We start from the raw sequence: 13,577 nt of genomic DNA on the forward strand, positions 1-13,577 counted from the left end.
GGCGGTAAGGACAAACCATTCGCTAAGGCGAACCCACGGAAAGACCTAGGCCGTCCATGGCCGTGTCCACCACAAAGCCATTCAGCGAGGCCGCCAAAGAGCTGGCGGTGTTGGACAAGGGCCATCCGGACGGCCACATTAGCACGGAAAATTGGAAGTCCGTACTGATGGGTCATGCAGGGTGTAAGTATCCCGGCCCTGCACCAGTCGTCCGTGATGCTGGGTGGGTTCAGGGGCGGGTAAAGCTGGTGGCGTGTGTAGATGAACCGCGGTCCGGCTTAACAAGGAAGCGGTCTCCACGGTTGGGCAGCTGTGGCCCGGGTCAGACTTAGTTGCCGTTCATAGGGATGAAATCACTAACAGGCCGCGAGCCTGGGCCTGGCCCACAGCTGAACCCTCAAAGCCGCAGGAGATTCCTGACTTTATCCGACTGGCCAACAAAGGACTGCCCACAAGTGATTGGAGGATAGTCCGAGTTGGCGAGGCCAAGGAGAAGTAGCGTTTTGTTGGCTTTGCCATCAACGATGCTTCCGTCCCAGTTCTCGAGGGTTGTGGTGGGGTAATAAGCTACGACTTTTACTCCATCACGGTAAAATCCACCGGAAAACGGACCAACAAGAGGGGGAGGCGGCCAACGTCTCGAGCGGACCCGCTCCTCCCGATAAGTCTACCGACGAAGGGACCAACAAAATAGGCAATGCCTCGAATGGACCTGGCGCCTCCGAGTCGGCATCGGTGGCAGACAGCGCGGGGTCCGCAGAAAATACCACGAGTGGACCTGGGGACCTACCAACGGGTGTACCCGATATTGCGTCAGATACTGAGAGCGACACAAGCTCAGTATCTGCCTACGTATGGTCAGTATACAGCCGGTGGGCAATGCTAAACGAGGACCAGCTTCTGGACTCCGAACCGGACAGTCATTGCCGCCGCCGAACGGGAGGAGCTTGAAGCGATGGACATCACCGACTCTGAGGATAGTGCAATCCTACAAATTAATCTGCACCATTCCAAGGCAGCCTCGGCTGCCCTTCTTTTTCGCCTCAGCGATAAAGCTGAGGACTTGCTTCTTGTCCAAGACTGAACTTTGATGCCTACCAGGTTGTAACAGCTCCAGTAGCAAGTAGGATCAGAGCTTGTATTCTGATTAAAAAAGTATATTCTTAGTTTTTACTCTCCCAACAAAGCAACGAGGACACTGTCTGCATCAGCGTCCAGCTGAAGGAGAGCTTGATCTGGCTTGCAACAACCACATGGACTGGAAGAAGCTGTGAAGGAAGCAAATCGCAGGAAATTCACGGTCATAATAGGGGCAGACTCTAATTCGCATAACACGATCTGGGGCTCAAGCGACACCAACTCTTGAGGTAAGTGTTTACTTGACTTTGTTCTTTTATATAATCTTACTGAATGTAACTGCGGGCGCAACCCCACTTTTGTGACCTGTGTTAGAAGCGAAGTCTTGGACATCGCCCTTGTTTCGAGCGATTTGTCTGATCAGATAAGGGACTGGCAGGTGTCCAAAGAACACCCTTTTACTGACCATCTTCTACATTAGTTTTAAGCTCAATTTTGATCCTGCTCCTTTAACAGCATACAGGAACAAGAAGCGAACCGACTGGGCAAAGTATAAAAATACGCTGTTGGCCTCTCTACAAAAATACGCTTCTCACGATAAGTCCTGCTTATCGTTAAGATCTGATGAAGCGAGTCTCTCGAATACGGAGGTTGTTTCTCTCGGTCATCGTCAAAAATTTATGAAGCAGTTAACTTTGTGAAAAATGCCTGTAATGCTGCTTTCAAAGCCTCCTGCCCAAGCACCCTTACGAGGGGCAAAAAGAAACCCCATTGTTGGAATCCTGAGATTTCAGCACTGAGGAAGAACGACAGGAGGCTCTTCAATCAAGCTAAGCGAACAGGTCTTTGGCAACCATACAAAGACGCACTCAAAGTTTTGAAGAAGTCCATAAAGAGGGCGAAACGCGAATCTTGGCAAAACTTCCGCGACAACATAGAAGAGAACTCTGAAGCCAACAGGCTGAGGAAAGTTCTCTCGAAAACCTCTTCAAGTATGAGCTCTATCCAGAAGCCTAACGGTGACTGGACGACGTCATGTAACGAAATGCTGGAGGTTCTTATGAGCACTCACTTTCCGGGCTGCTCAGATGACACCTCCGGGTTTTCGCCCGGTCCTAGGACCTACTTGTTTGTCTCTGGGTGATATCGTAAGGGACATCGTGGGTGAGGAGAGGGTGGAATGGGCTTTAATGTCCTTTCGGCCCTACAAATCTCCTCGCTCAGCTACAGGAAGCTAAGGACATACTGTGTCTCATGCTTTCTCAGATTTTTACAGCCTGCCTAGCATTGACTCACATACCACACGAGTGTACAAAGGCAAAGGTGGTATTCATACCAAAAGGATGCACGGCCGCTCATGTCAAACCGAAGGATTTCAGGCCTATAAGTCTCACTTCGTTCTTTCTCAAAACTCTAGAGGGGCTCATCGACGAATATATTCGACGGAATATTAAAACTGACAACCTCTCCTCGAATCAGCATGTATATTCCAAGGGGAAATTCGTGGAGACCACACTCTATGAAACCGTAGCGACGATTGAGAAAGGATTGGCCTTAAAGGAATACGCGCTCGGAGTTTTTCTCGATATCGGGGGTGCTTTCAACAACGTCTACGCGAAGTCTGCTGTTAACTCCCTTCTCATGGCGGGGGTGCAGCGTGGTCTGGTGGATTTTGCTGAGCTCTTCTCGGAAAGAGAACTTTTCTTTCAGAACTGGGGGATGGCTCCATTACAAAGTATGTGACCAGAGGCACCCCCCATAGGGCGTTCTCCTCCTCTACTCTGGATTCTAACAGTCAACATCATACTTCTAAGCCTAAAGAGCACCGGTTGTCAAGTCATAGCGTACGCCGATGACATAGCAATCGTTGCAACGGGCCAACATCTTCAGGTCCTGAGTGAGTTACTGCAAAACGCATTCGGTCTGGTAAACATCTGGTCTGAGGAATGTGGACTTAGTGTGAATCCTGTCAAGACAGAAATGGTACTTTTCGCAAGGAAGTATAGAACTCCCTTATTTAAACCTCCCACCCTAAACGTGGTGGCACTTACTCTCTCAACCAAGGTCAAAGACCTTGGAGTTATTCTCGACAAGAAACTGGCCTGGAAGCGAAACATTGAAGACCGCTCCAGGAAAGCCAATACTGCCCTGAATGCCTGCAGGACGGCTATAGGCAAAAAATGGGGAATAAAACCACACATAGTAAACTGCACGTACACAGCTGTGATAATACCCATTCTTTACTACGAGGTCACCGTATGGTGGCCTGCGCTAAACAACACCTTATCCAGAGCCAAGGTGGAACGTGTGCAGAAGACGGCTACCATGCTCGTCACGGGAGCCCTGCCCACATCCACCAAATCTCTGGAAATAATCTTAAATCTTCCACCTGTGGATCTCTACGGCAAATTTCGGGCCGGCTGTAGTGCGGCCCGGTTAAATACAATCCAGCTGTGGAGAGGCCTCAGATTCGGACAGGCAAAAGCACTTGAAACTCTACCGGATAATCTACGACAGATAGATTATACCAGTGATGGAAAAGTAGGCACAATAGTGCCATTTTTGGCATTTTCATTCACAAGGGCACTTTTGGCACAATTCATTCAATTTTGGCACAACCATAAATTACAGAAGTTTAGTCAGTATATAACAAATAATCATATCGTCGTTTAAAGTACAAAACCGCGTATCAACAAAATGCAAAACCGCGTATCAAGATAATGCAAAACCGCGTATGTGAGGTTGCATAAATTATTTTCTAGAGAGTAAAAACACTCATTTTTTAAAATGGTTCTCTTTTTTATAAACGGATAAGGATTGAGCCAAGAGCTTGTGTGAGTAAATCCACTTTTTGGCAGCAAACGTCAGTTATGTGGTTTTGCAGAATGACGATACCCGGTTTTGTACTTTAAACGACGATATATTACTCATAGATTCGAAAAGTGAAAATTAAAATCACTTAAAAATTAAAATAAGGGCCATTATATAAAATTAATAAAAATTATTCAATGTAAGGAATAGGGAGAACTGATCAAAATGTCGCACTGCTATTATTTCGCACATGTATATGCGTAAACAGGTCCAAATAGTTATATTTAAGGGGTTTTCCCCTTCGTAATTGGAATATTGTGTTATTTTAATATGATTTAACTCTAATAATTCAATGAAGTGCATTAAAAATAGATACTGTTTCTAAAAATACATATGTGGTTCTTAAAAAGCCTTAACCCTCTAGTAGGCCAATTTTTTATGAGTTGAAAAATTCAGGAATGGGTGATTTTAGCACGAGAAATCCAAAACTGATGTCCATTTCGGTCTGTGACAGTAACTTTTTCCTACAGGGGAGAAAAACCAAGACCGTCTGGAGACGAGCTCTCCGATATACTTTGACGTATTTTCAGCTTTCTCTTACACAATGTTGACCTACGAACCGGCAATGCCGTCTGCAGACGGTCAAAAATGCAAACTGGGTTTTTATATGTCGGCAAGCCGATCTGTAGACGGTCTGTGTTCGAAAGCAATTTTCTCCATTTCGGATAGTCACACAATTATAAAACTTGTATCAAAATACTGTGCTTTTAACTACGAAACCCACTGAATTTTTTTGTATCAAAAAAATTTTCAAAAGAAAAAATTTCTTTTATTACGAAATTATTAACAAGCAAGAAATAATTAATTGTAACCGTGTTTTCAAAATCTGTAATTCAACTGCCGATTAAAATAAAACGGATTGACATAACGGATTAAAATTTACGTCGCCGTAAGGGTACGATTTTTGTCTAAAGAGCGTGCCTTACGAATATAGAAAAAAATTATTATAAGTGCACTAAAAAGGTGTTTAGTTAACGACCGTCTTGAGACGGTTCTGCCTACTAGAGGGTTAAAAAAATGCAATTTCAATTTTGTGGCACTTTCATCTCCTTTTTGGCACTATTTTTGCAGTCCATTAGGCACATTTTGAAATTTTGAAATTCCATCCCTGGATTATACCACTCCTCTACTCTGTTTAGATAACAAATTCTCCACAAGTATCCCAAAGAGGAACGAGTGTGAAAGAGCTACAGAAGCAACGTCCAAAATAGCCATCGAATGCAGTAATACTCTCAACCTGCTGGCATCGAAATGCTCCTTGACTCTTGTATGGGTCCCTGGACATAGGGACATCCCTGGCAACTGCCTAGCCGACGAGCTGGCAAGGAGGGGATGGAAATATCTGTAGTCAATTCTCTTCGGAATGCGGGCATACCTCTAACCTCCTGCAAACACAGACTAAAGGCGTAACTCGTTGAGGAGGTAAATATAAGGTAATATATAAGCACCTGCCATACTACCAGGCAAATTTGGCCAAAGATTTATGTAAAGCGATCCATAGCTCTCACCCGGCTGGACCGTTCCTCTTTCAGATTAGTAGTCGGGGTAATCGCCGGACACTGCCTGATGGGCACACACGGAAAAAGGTATACACCACCAATGATTTCTGTCGCAATTGCAGAGACGAAGAGGAGGTGGAGACCATTTAACACTATCTCTGCCATTGTCCCGCCCTGGCCAACATGCGCAACCAATTCTTCAACAAGTACCTTCTAGATTGTTTAGCCGATTTGAATTCGGCGAACGTTCTCGACTTTTTGTGCTATATAAAAAGCACTCGGTGGTTCAATTACCAAGGGAGGGAAAGAAACAAATGGCTTCGGCCAGTGGTATCACAACGAACTTTTCCAGCCCACGTGTGCTCCGCGCTCCGCGCGGGGCAGCCACTCTAACCTAACCTAGGTAATATTACAAATCAAAACAATAACTAGTAGCAAACATTAAAAATTCAAAGGCTATTTTGACAGCCTTGCAGTCGAGATAATCGGTCTGAAGCCAGCTAGTCTCCTGTCCATCGAGGTTCAATATAGTATTGAAATATTTGAGTACATGAATTAAATATTAAAATGTAAAAGTGGACCAGTTTAATGACACTACGTTAGTTACAATATTTAAAATTTATTTCAAAAAGTTGTATCCTGGCAGGATCGCCAATTGAAGATGTTATATTTTATAAATAGCAAGGATAATAGCGTGTATTATATATATGCAATTTCATTTTATTTTAAAAGAGATGTGTTTATTCTATAAGAAAATTTTTCTGAATGAATTTCATATTCTTTACTTTTTGATTTTACAAACAAATTAAACAATTATTATTTTATTTAAACAAGTATAAGCACTACAGCTGTATCGGACGGTTTCGGTACACGAATGAGTTGGGTTACGACCGAGAGGTTGAATGAATCTTGTCACGGTGGGTTAGATTGGCGGGTCCCCTAGCTAGCGAAACAGTGGCGTGGTTGGGTTCTTTGACCCTTTCACCGGATATCACCTCACATTACCGTATTACAGAGCCCTTAAAGTCCCTATTATTAGCGTAAAAATTTGTTGTTTAACAATAAATTGAACGGAACCAAAAATAGCATAAGATCTTGACCTAATACAGCCAAACAACCGCGTCGAAAAGGTCATGAGGCATAAGAAAATTAAAAATGAAGGTATCTTACTTTACCTTACGAGCACAATAGATGTTGGGTTGCTCGCTTGTCTAAACCCTCCCAACCTGGTTTTCACTTGTATGACCTCTCGAAGACCTCAACTATTAATTATGCTACCCTAACGACACATCTCATCAAGGAAACTAGATAATTTAGCTTTGATAATTCATAATAGATATTTTATACTATAATTTCAAATGATGTATAGTAACAATTTCATGATAAATAATTTTTAACAACCGTTTTCCCAATCTTATTAGGTAGAGTCCTTGAAAGTAATAATTGTTTATAGATCTTAACAGTAGACGAAAATTTACTCATTTAAAATTTTACCATATTAGTTCCAAGTCTTATATTCTAAAAAAATTTAACAGATTCAAACAGGTATTTATTAATTACAACTTATAACAACTACGTTCACCCTGTAAATAATCGTAAATAATTTACTAATCATACCTTACACATTTAGGGGGATTCCTGTGTGGCTTTTAATTGTTCATATTTGTTTGCTTCTTTGGTAATTCATTTACTATACCCAACTTCCAAAATTGAGTTAAATGGTTTTTGTTATTACGTATGTCTGTAAGTATTATATATGTATATCAAAAGTAATTCGAATTGGTTTAGTTAGCACACAAAAAAAAGCAACATTTTCCACAGCGTAACGGTGCCGAAAACTCTTCGACCAAAAATTAAAACGCGAATGCCGCTTAACTCAGGGAATCTCTTTATACATACTTGCACACGTTATATATGTAGCGATGCAGGTGTTAACCCTCTGCCCGACACACGGTTCCAGCCAGACCTGTTTAGTTTTCAATTGTAAATAAAGTATATTTATATGTTCGCCTTCGACTTGCGCGTCCAGGTAACTTCCTAAAATTTTATTAGCTATCGAATGATGAAAAAGTTCTATACTGAAATGTTTTTAAATAGGATGATATAAGCATATCTTGAAATATCTACCTCGCACCGACACATGGTGTCTGGACAGACCCTGATACATTTTGTAAGGAAACGTCTGAGATTGAGGAATTTCGTTTATTCCAAACGGTATTTTTTACTTTTTCTCTTCTTTGTATTCTATTCAGTTGACAACTGAACATTTAAGGGAGAACAACTTAGCAGTTGTAAAAAATACATATAGCATTTATTGGCATACTTTTGGCGTCTGGTGTCTTATCGACGATTCCTTGAATTGACACGATTTATCCGTTTCGATTATAGACGTACGCGTGAATTTTGACAAAGCACCGATAAAGCGACACCAACTCGAGATGTATGGAATTTTTTGAATGAAAATCTTTTAAAAAACTACGAACCCCATGAAAACATTACTGTTGATGAGCAACTCTTTTCATATCGTGGTGGAACAAAATTTACTCAATTTATACCATCAAAGCCAGCTAAATAAGGCATAAAAGTTTGGTGGGCTTGCGATTCAAAAACAAATATCCACTGCAAGGTAAATTGTACACGGGAAGAGGCGAAGGCGAAGAGCGCGAAGTGAAACAAGGTGAGAATGTTTGGCTACAATTTGCAAACCGATATAGTAATAGTGATCGAACATTTGTTGCCGACAATTTTTTCAACACATTGGAAGGAGCTAAGAGACTCGCCACTATCGGTCTTGCATTCGTCGGCTATGTGCCAGAAAACAACAAAGCTGTGAATTTACTTTCCACCGTCCATTATACAAAAAATTGTGAAGGCGAAGCAATGAAACCAGAAGCGATTTTGTTTTATAATTCAAATAAAGCTGGTGTCGATTGCATGGACCTGATGGTAACTCATTACACGTCGAAACGGCCAACTAGACGATGGACTTTCGCTTTCTTTTGCAACATGCTAGATGTTATGGCATTGGCTGCTTACTGTATTTGCAAAGAAGTAGATGGTCTCACCAGAAATGACGCGCGACGCAAATTTTTGACTGCGCTATCCACCACACTGGTTCTGGCAAACATCGCAAACCGAATGAACAATGTTCACATCATTTCGCAGTTCAGCACTCGTTTGGCTTTTGAATCGTATTTTGAAAGATCAATCAATCTTCCAGGAAACACGTTGACAATTTATAAAGCTGGAGCTGATACACTCGCTGGCAAGAGGGACTGCAGACTTTGTTTGCAAGGAGAAGATAAGCGGCGCCGAAAAACTCGCTTTTTTGTTCAGCGTGCTCAAATCCAGTGTGTCAACGGCATTCAAAAATCGCATATACATGTTTCAGCTGCGTGCCTAACAACCCATAAGAGAACTCGATCGATATTTCATAATAAAACTCAATGAAATTCCATTTCGTTTGTTCAAATGACAATGATATTATTTAAAATACTATAGAAAAAGTTTTTTTCAAACCGAAATACGTTTAAGATTTGTTTTTTTCAGTAAGGTAAGAAATAAAAAATATATAGAGATTCAGGAGTTCGCTACACCAATTTTAACTACCAAATTTACAAAAATTACTCCGCACAGTAGTCCAAACGCTCAATCTAGCTGGAAAAAATTAAATTAATTTGCTTTTGCGGAGACGTATCAATATGAAAATCTGCACGTGCAAAGTTTTTATTAAAATGGAGATTCACACCAAAAACAGGCGGAAATAGTCCAATGGGCGTGTCATAGTTGTAGCTAGAAAAAAAATACGCTTGACTTTATAAAACGTGATTATTTCAGAAATAATTTATGTTTAATGCTAACATTATGTGCACAACGAGCACGTGTTTAAAAAAGTATCAACAATAATAAGTTTTAAATTTTTAATCAAAATCTGCTTCACTTTCTGAATCGACTTCTGACAGGGGTATTAATGCGTCAGACACGTCTGAAAGCAATGATACTACTTCTGCAGACAAAGGGTCTGCACTGCGATAACGAAGAGAAGGTTTGGTTGATAACGCAGATATAAGAGGATCCGCCGACAAAAGGAGATAGTGAAAGCGATCATGAATTTTTATTTCCCTGGACATTTTTTGTGTGTCATATATTCCTGAAATCCTTATTTCGAGATTTCAGGGTTTCCTCAGACAACATTCCGATAGGTAGTGCAGCATATTGAATAATATCTGCACCATGCACTAGAATTTTGTGAACACTCGATGGCATGTAATACCACGAATACAATTGTATATATCTTGGCTGTGTCCATCGTATACGTTCGAAATGCTTCCAAATTAATAGCAAACCCATTTCTTTTCTAAGATGATAAATAATTATTTTCTTTGTTGCCTCTTTCATGGCTTTATCGGAATCCCCTCTGGTTTGCCATTTTCGCACATTTGGTTTGTAGGCAACATGAAGGACACATTCAAAACATTTTATCCAAGCGTGCAATATTGACAAGCCATACTCATAAAGGCTTTCTTTCGGCTGAAATTTTTCAACTGTGAATCATCGTCAAACGAAAATTATGAGTGACATTAATTAGTTCACCTTCTTCACAGATTTGTGTTGGAACTATTGCAGCTATTTGAGCTACTATGAAATTGATTTCCTTTTCAGCTAGCGACTTACTCTCTTTTTTTCAAAAATTTTTTTGATCGGCCTACAAAATCTTGTAGAAGTTGGGCGTGGATTGTGCCAAATAAGTTTATCATCGTCTTTGAGTTGCAGAGGAACCAAATAAATTGTAAACAAATATTCGTCTGTTTTATCTTCGCTACTATCATCGAACATCAGCGCATTGGCAATGTTTCAAAAGTTTTATTTGCTGCTCTAAAAGTCTCTTTGTAGTGTGATCTACCAAACTTTGTAAAGTCACTTCCGCCGATATATCGCAAATTTTAATACCACCTTTGGATAGCAAAAAGTTCATGGTACGAGGGGTAAATGTTGGCGTTATGAATTTGTGCACCTGCACGCATCAGGGTATAAGTGTTTTTTGTGCATGCGCCATCGATATATAAAACTAAAGCTTCTTCTTCCGTGTAAGGTATTGGTTCTTTACAAGAAAAGTTCAGTTTTTTCAGTTTTAAATATATTGTTTAGGCAAAAACTGGCAGCTGATTTTGCAAACATTGACACGCTGACATAACACATTTTACAAAAAGCCATAAACTACAGTATAAGTCGGATAAAGTCCTAGCTAAAACCTTAATAGAACTTGGACATTGAACAAATTACCACGAGCTAGACACTCATGTGCAACAATAAATTTTTATCTAAACAAAATACCACATTCAACAAATGTTTATTTCCAGTAATATTTATTCATACCTTCACTTTAATTAAATTTATTCACAAACAAGTAAGAAAGTCTAAGTTCGGGCGGAGCCGAACATTAGATACCCGGCGCAAGTATTAAATATTTGTTTTTAACCTTTCCGAAAGCTACCGATACATGGTAAGCCGGGGTGTATCAATTTTGAGTAAATTAGCGTCTTTAAATTTCGAAATATTGAAGTTTCAAGCATTTCTGAAATCTATCGTTATAAGAAAAGCGGCCGTAATTTTAGTCCGATTTCAATAATTTTCACCGTTTTGCTTTTATGTGGCAAGCACAAAAACCATACCGAGTTTGGTACAAATTGGTAGAACGGTTACTGAGATACATATCTGTGATAATAAGTGGGCGGTGCCACGCCCATTTTCCAAAACATTATCATAAACGTATTTCTTGGTAAAGAGTTGTTGTAAGCATTAATTTTGAACAAATTAGCTTTAATATTTACTGATTTATCGAAGATTTTGTATTTCTCTAAATTACCGTTATATGGGATGTGGGCGTGGTTATTGTCCGATTTTAAAAAGTTTCGGCGGTTTTTTATGCTGTACCAAGGCCAACAACTGTGCCAAGTTTGGAAGAAATTGGTGCAGCGGTTACCAAGATATACACATGTAACCATAAGTGGGCGTGGCTACGCCCATTTTCCAAAAATTTATAATATTCTTATTTTTCGTCTAAAATTTATTGTAAATATCAATTTTGAGTGAATAATCTTCAGTAGTTACTAAAATATCGCAGTTTTCGTATTTCAGAAAATGACCGTTATATGGGAAGTGGGCGTGGTTACAGTCCGATGTCGTCCATTTTCAATACCAGCCTACCTTGGATAAATGGAAACCTACATACCAAATTTCGTTGAGATATCTCAATTTTTTGCTCGAGTTATCGTGTACACGGACGGACGGACAGACGGACAGACGGACGGACACACAGACATGGCTTAATCGACTTCTCTATTCATTCTGAGCATTTATGTATACATTTGTCTATATCTATCTCGATTCGTTTTGGCTGTTACAAACAACCGTTATGTGAACAAAGTTAATATACCCTTGTGCACAAGTGCGCTGGGGTATAAAAATATCCAAAAGTTTTTAATTGTTTTACAACCACTCTATTTGTGTAAATAAAAATCGACTGTGCTATCAATATTATGGGAACAACGCAATAACCTGGTTTTTGAAACAATAAAGCGAAACTATTCCGGCGAATTAAAACAAAAGAAATGTACCGATATGCACCGTGGACACTTGCCAACTTGTAATTAAACAATATTTTTGCTGCTAACAAAGTCTAAAAATTGACTTTCTTCCAGCTAGATTGAGCATTTGAACCACTGTGCACAGTGGTTCGAATAGAACAAGCTAGCTGGACAAAATTATTTAGCATATTATGTACATTATGTACATTCTAATCGGAGCTTATCGTCCAATTGTAAACATATATTATATATATATATATGTGACCTGGTCTACGAAAAGGGAGCTTACGTGCGAAAACTAGTTTTCTGTGAAAAAGCTGTTAAAAGTAAGCAACTCGTTTCGTCAGTTTCTCATTATCTCGTTAATTGTTCTCCGCGCCGGACGTCCAGTAAGTGTTGTTGTTGGTCCAGTAAGTGTTGTTGTTGGTCCAGTAAGTGTTGTTGTTGGTCGGAATATTATTATAGTTCATCGTGTAAGTTGCTAGTGTGGAACATTTAAAAAAGTAACACTGAAGAAGTGACGTTTACTGTTTCTGTTGACTATCGTCTTCGCATTTCGCATGAAAGGAAACATGAGTGTTGATGAGGAGTTCAGTGCCGTATACGGACAATATTTCCATGAAAAGGATGATGAAAACTATGAAGAGAGCGATGATGATGAAGACGAAGTATGTGTATCTCAGGCAGAAGATGATACCGAACAAACTTTTGTTAAGCATCTCACTACTCATCACATCACATCACATTAAGCATCACAACTACTCAGCATTATTATTTTTGGCCCATAATACGTTTTTCTAGTGTATAATCATGTCTTTATAGCTTATAATTCAATGTATTTTATTCATTACCAATAAATTATATTTTGTCGTATTTTTACTCTTCTTTCTCTACATTTTTAGTACACTTCTAAGCAAGTTAGGATTTTCTGCTTTTCACCACGTGAAAAAGCATCTCATCTTCCATCCGAATCTACCAAAAAGTGAAAATTGATTTTTTGACACCTAAGCCCCCTTTCCGTAGACCAGGTCACATATATATATATATATATATATATATATATATACAGCGTGGCGACGAATAACTGTTACCCAGGTTTTTTTGAGAAATAGAAGAGTCCTTTATAGATTTTGCGAAAAAAGTATGTTATTGATAATTTTCGACAGGTTTTACTTTAGTTGTATTAATTAGTTTTTAAATTTTAATCCTTATTTACAATTGCCAGCAGTGTAAACTTTGAGAGAAAAGTTCATTTGGCACGCAGGTCCTCGTCAGTTAATGTGTTCCATATCTTCTGTAACCATAGGCTAATTTTCTCCATTTTGAGTCCCTTATACTCCCCCTTCTGTCCAAAATAAGGCCTCATACTCAAAAATCTAATAGACTCGGGACTGGTGACTAGGACGGCCATTCATTCGACCAACCTTATACAGTTTTTTTTCTTTTTTGTACTTTTTTTATACAAAGCCTAAGAAAAAATACACCTGAAAAAGACTTGCGTGCCAAATGAACTTTTCTCTCAAAGTTTACACTGCTGGCAAAT

This window comes from Rhagoletis pomonella, unplaced genomic scaffold (genome assembly GCF_013731165.1).
Source record: "Rhagoletis pomonella isolate Grant_MI unplaced genomic scaffold, Rhpom_1.0 Rhpom_scaffold_00937, whole genome shotgun sequence".
In the NCBI taxonomy this organism is placed as follows: Eukaryota; Metazoa; Arthropoda; class Insecta; order Diptera; family Tephritidae; genus Rhagoletis; species Rhagoletis pomonella.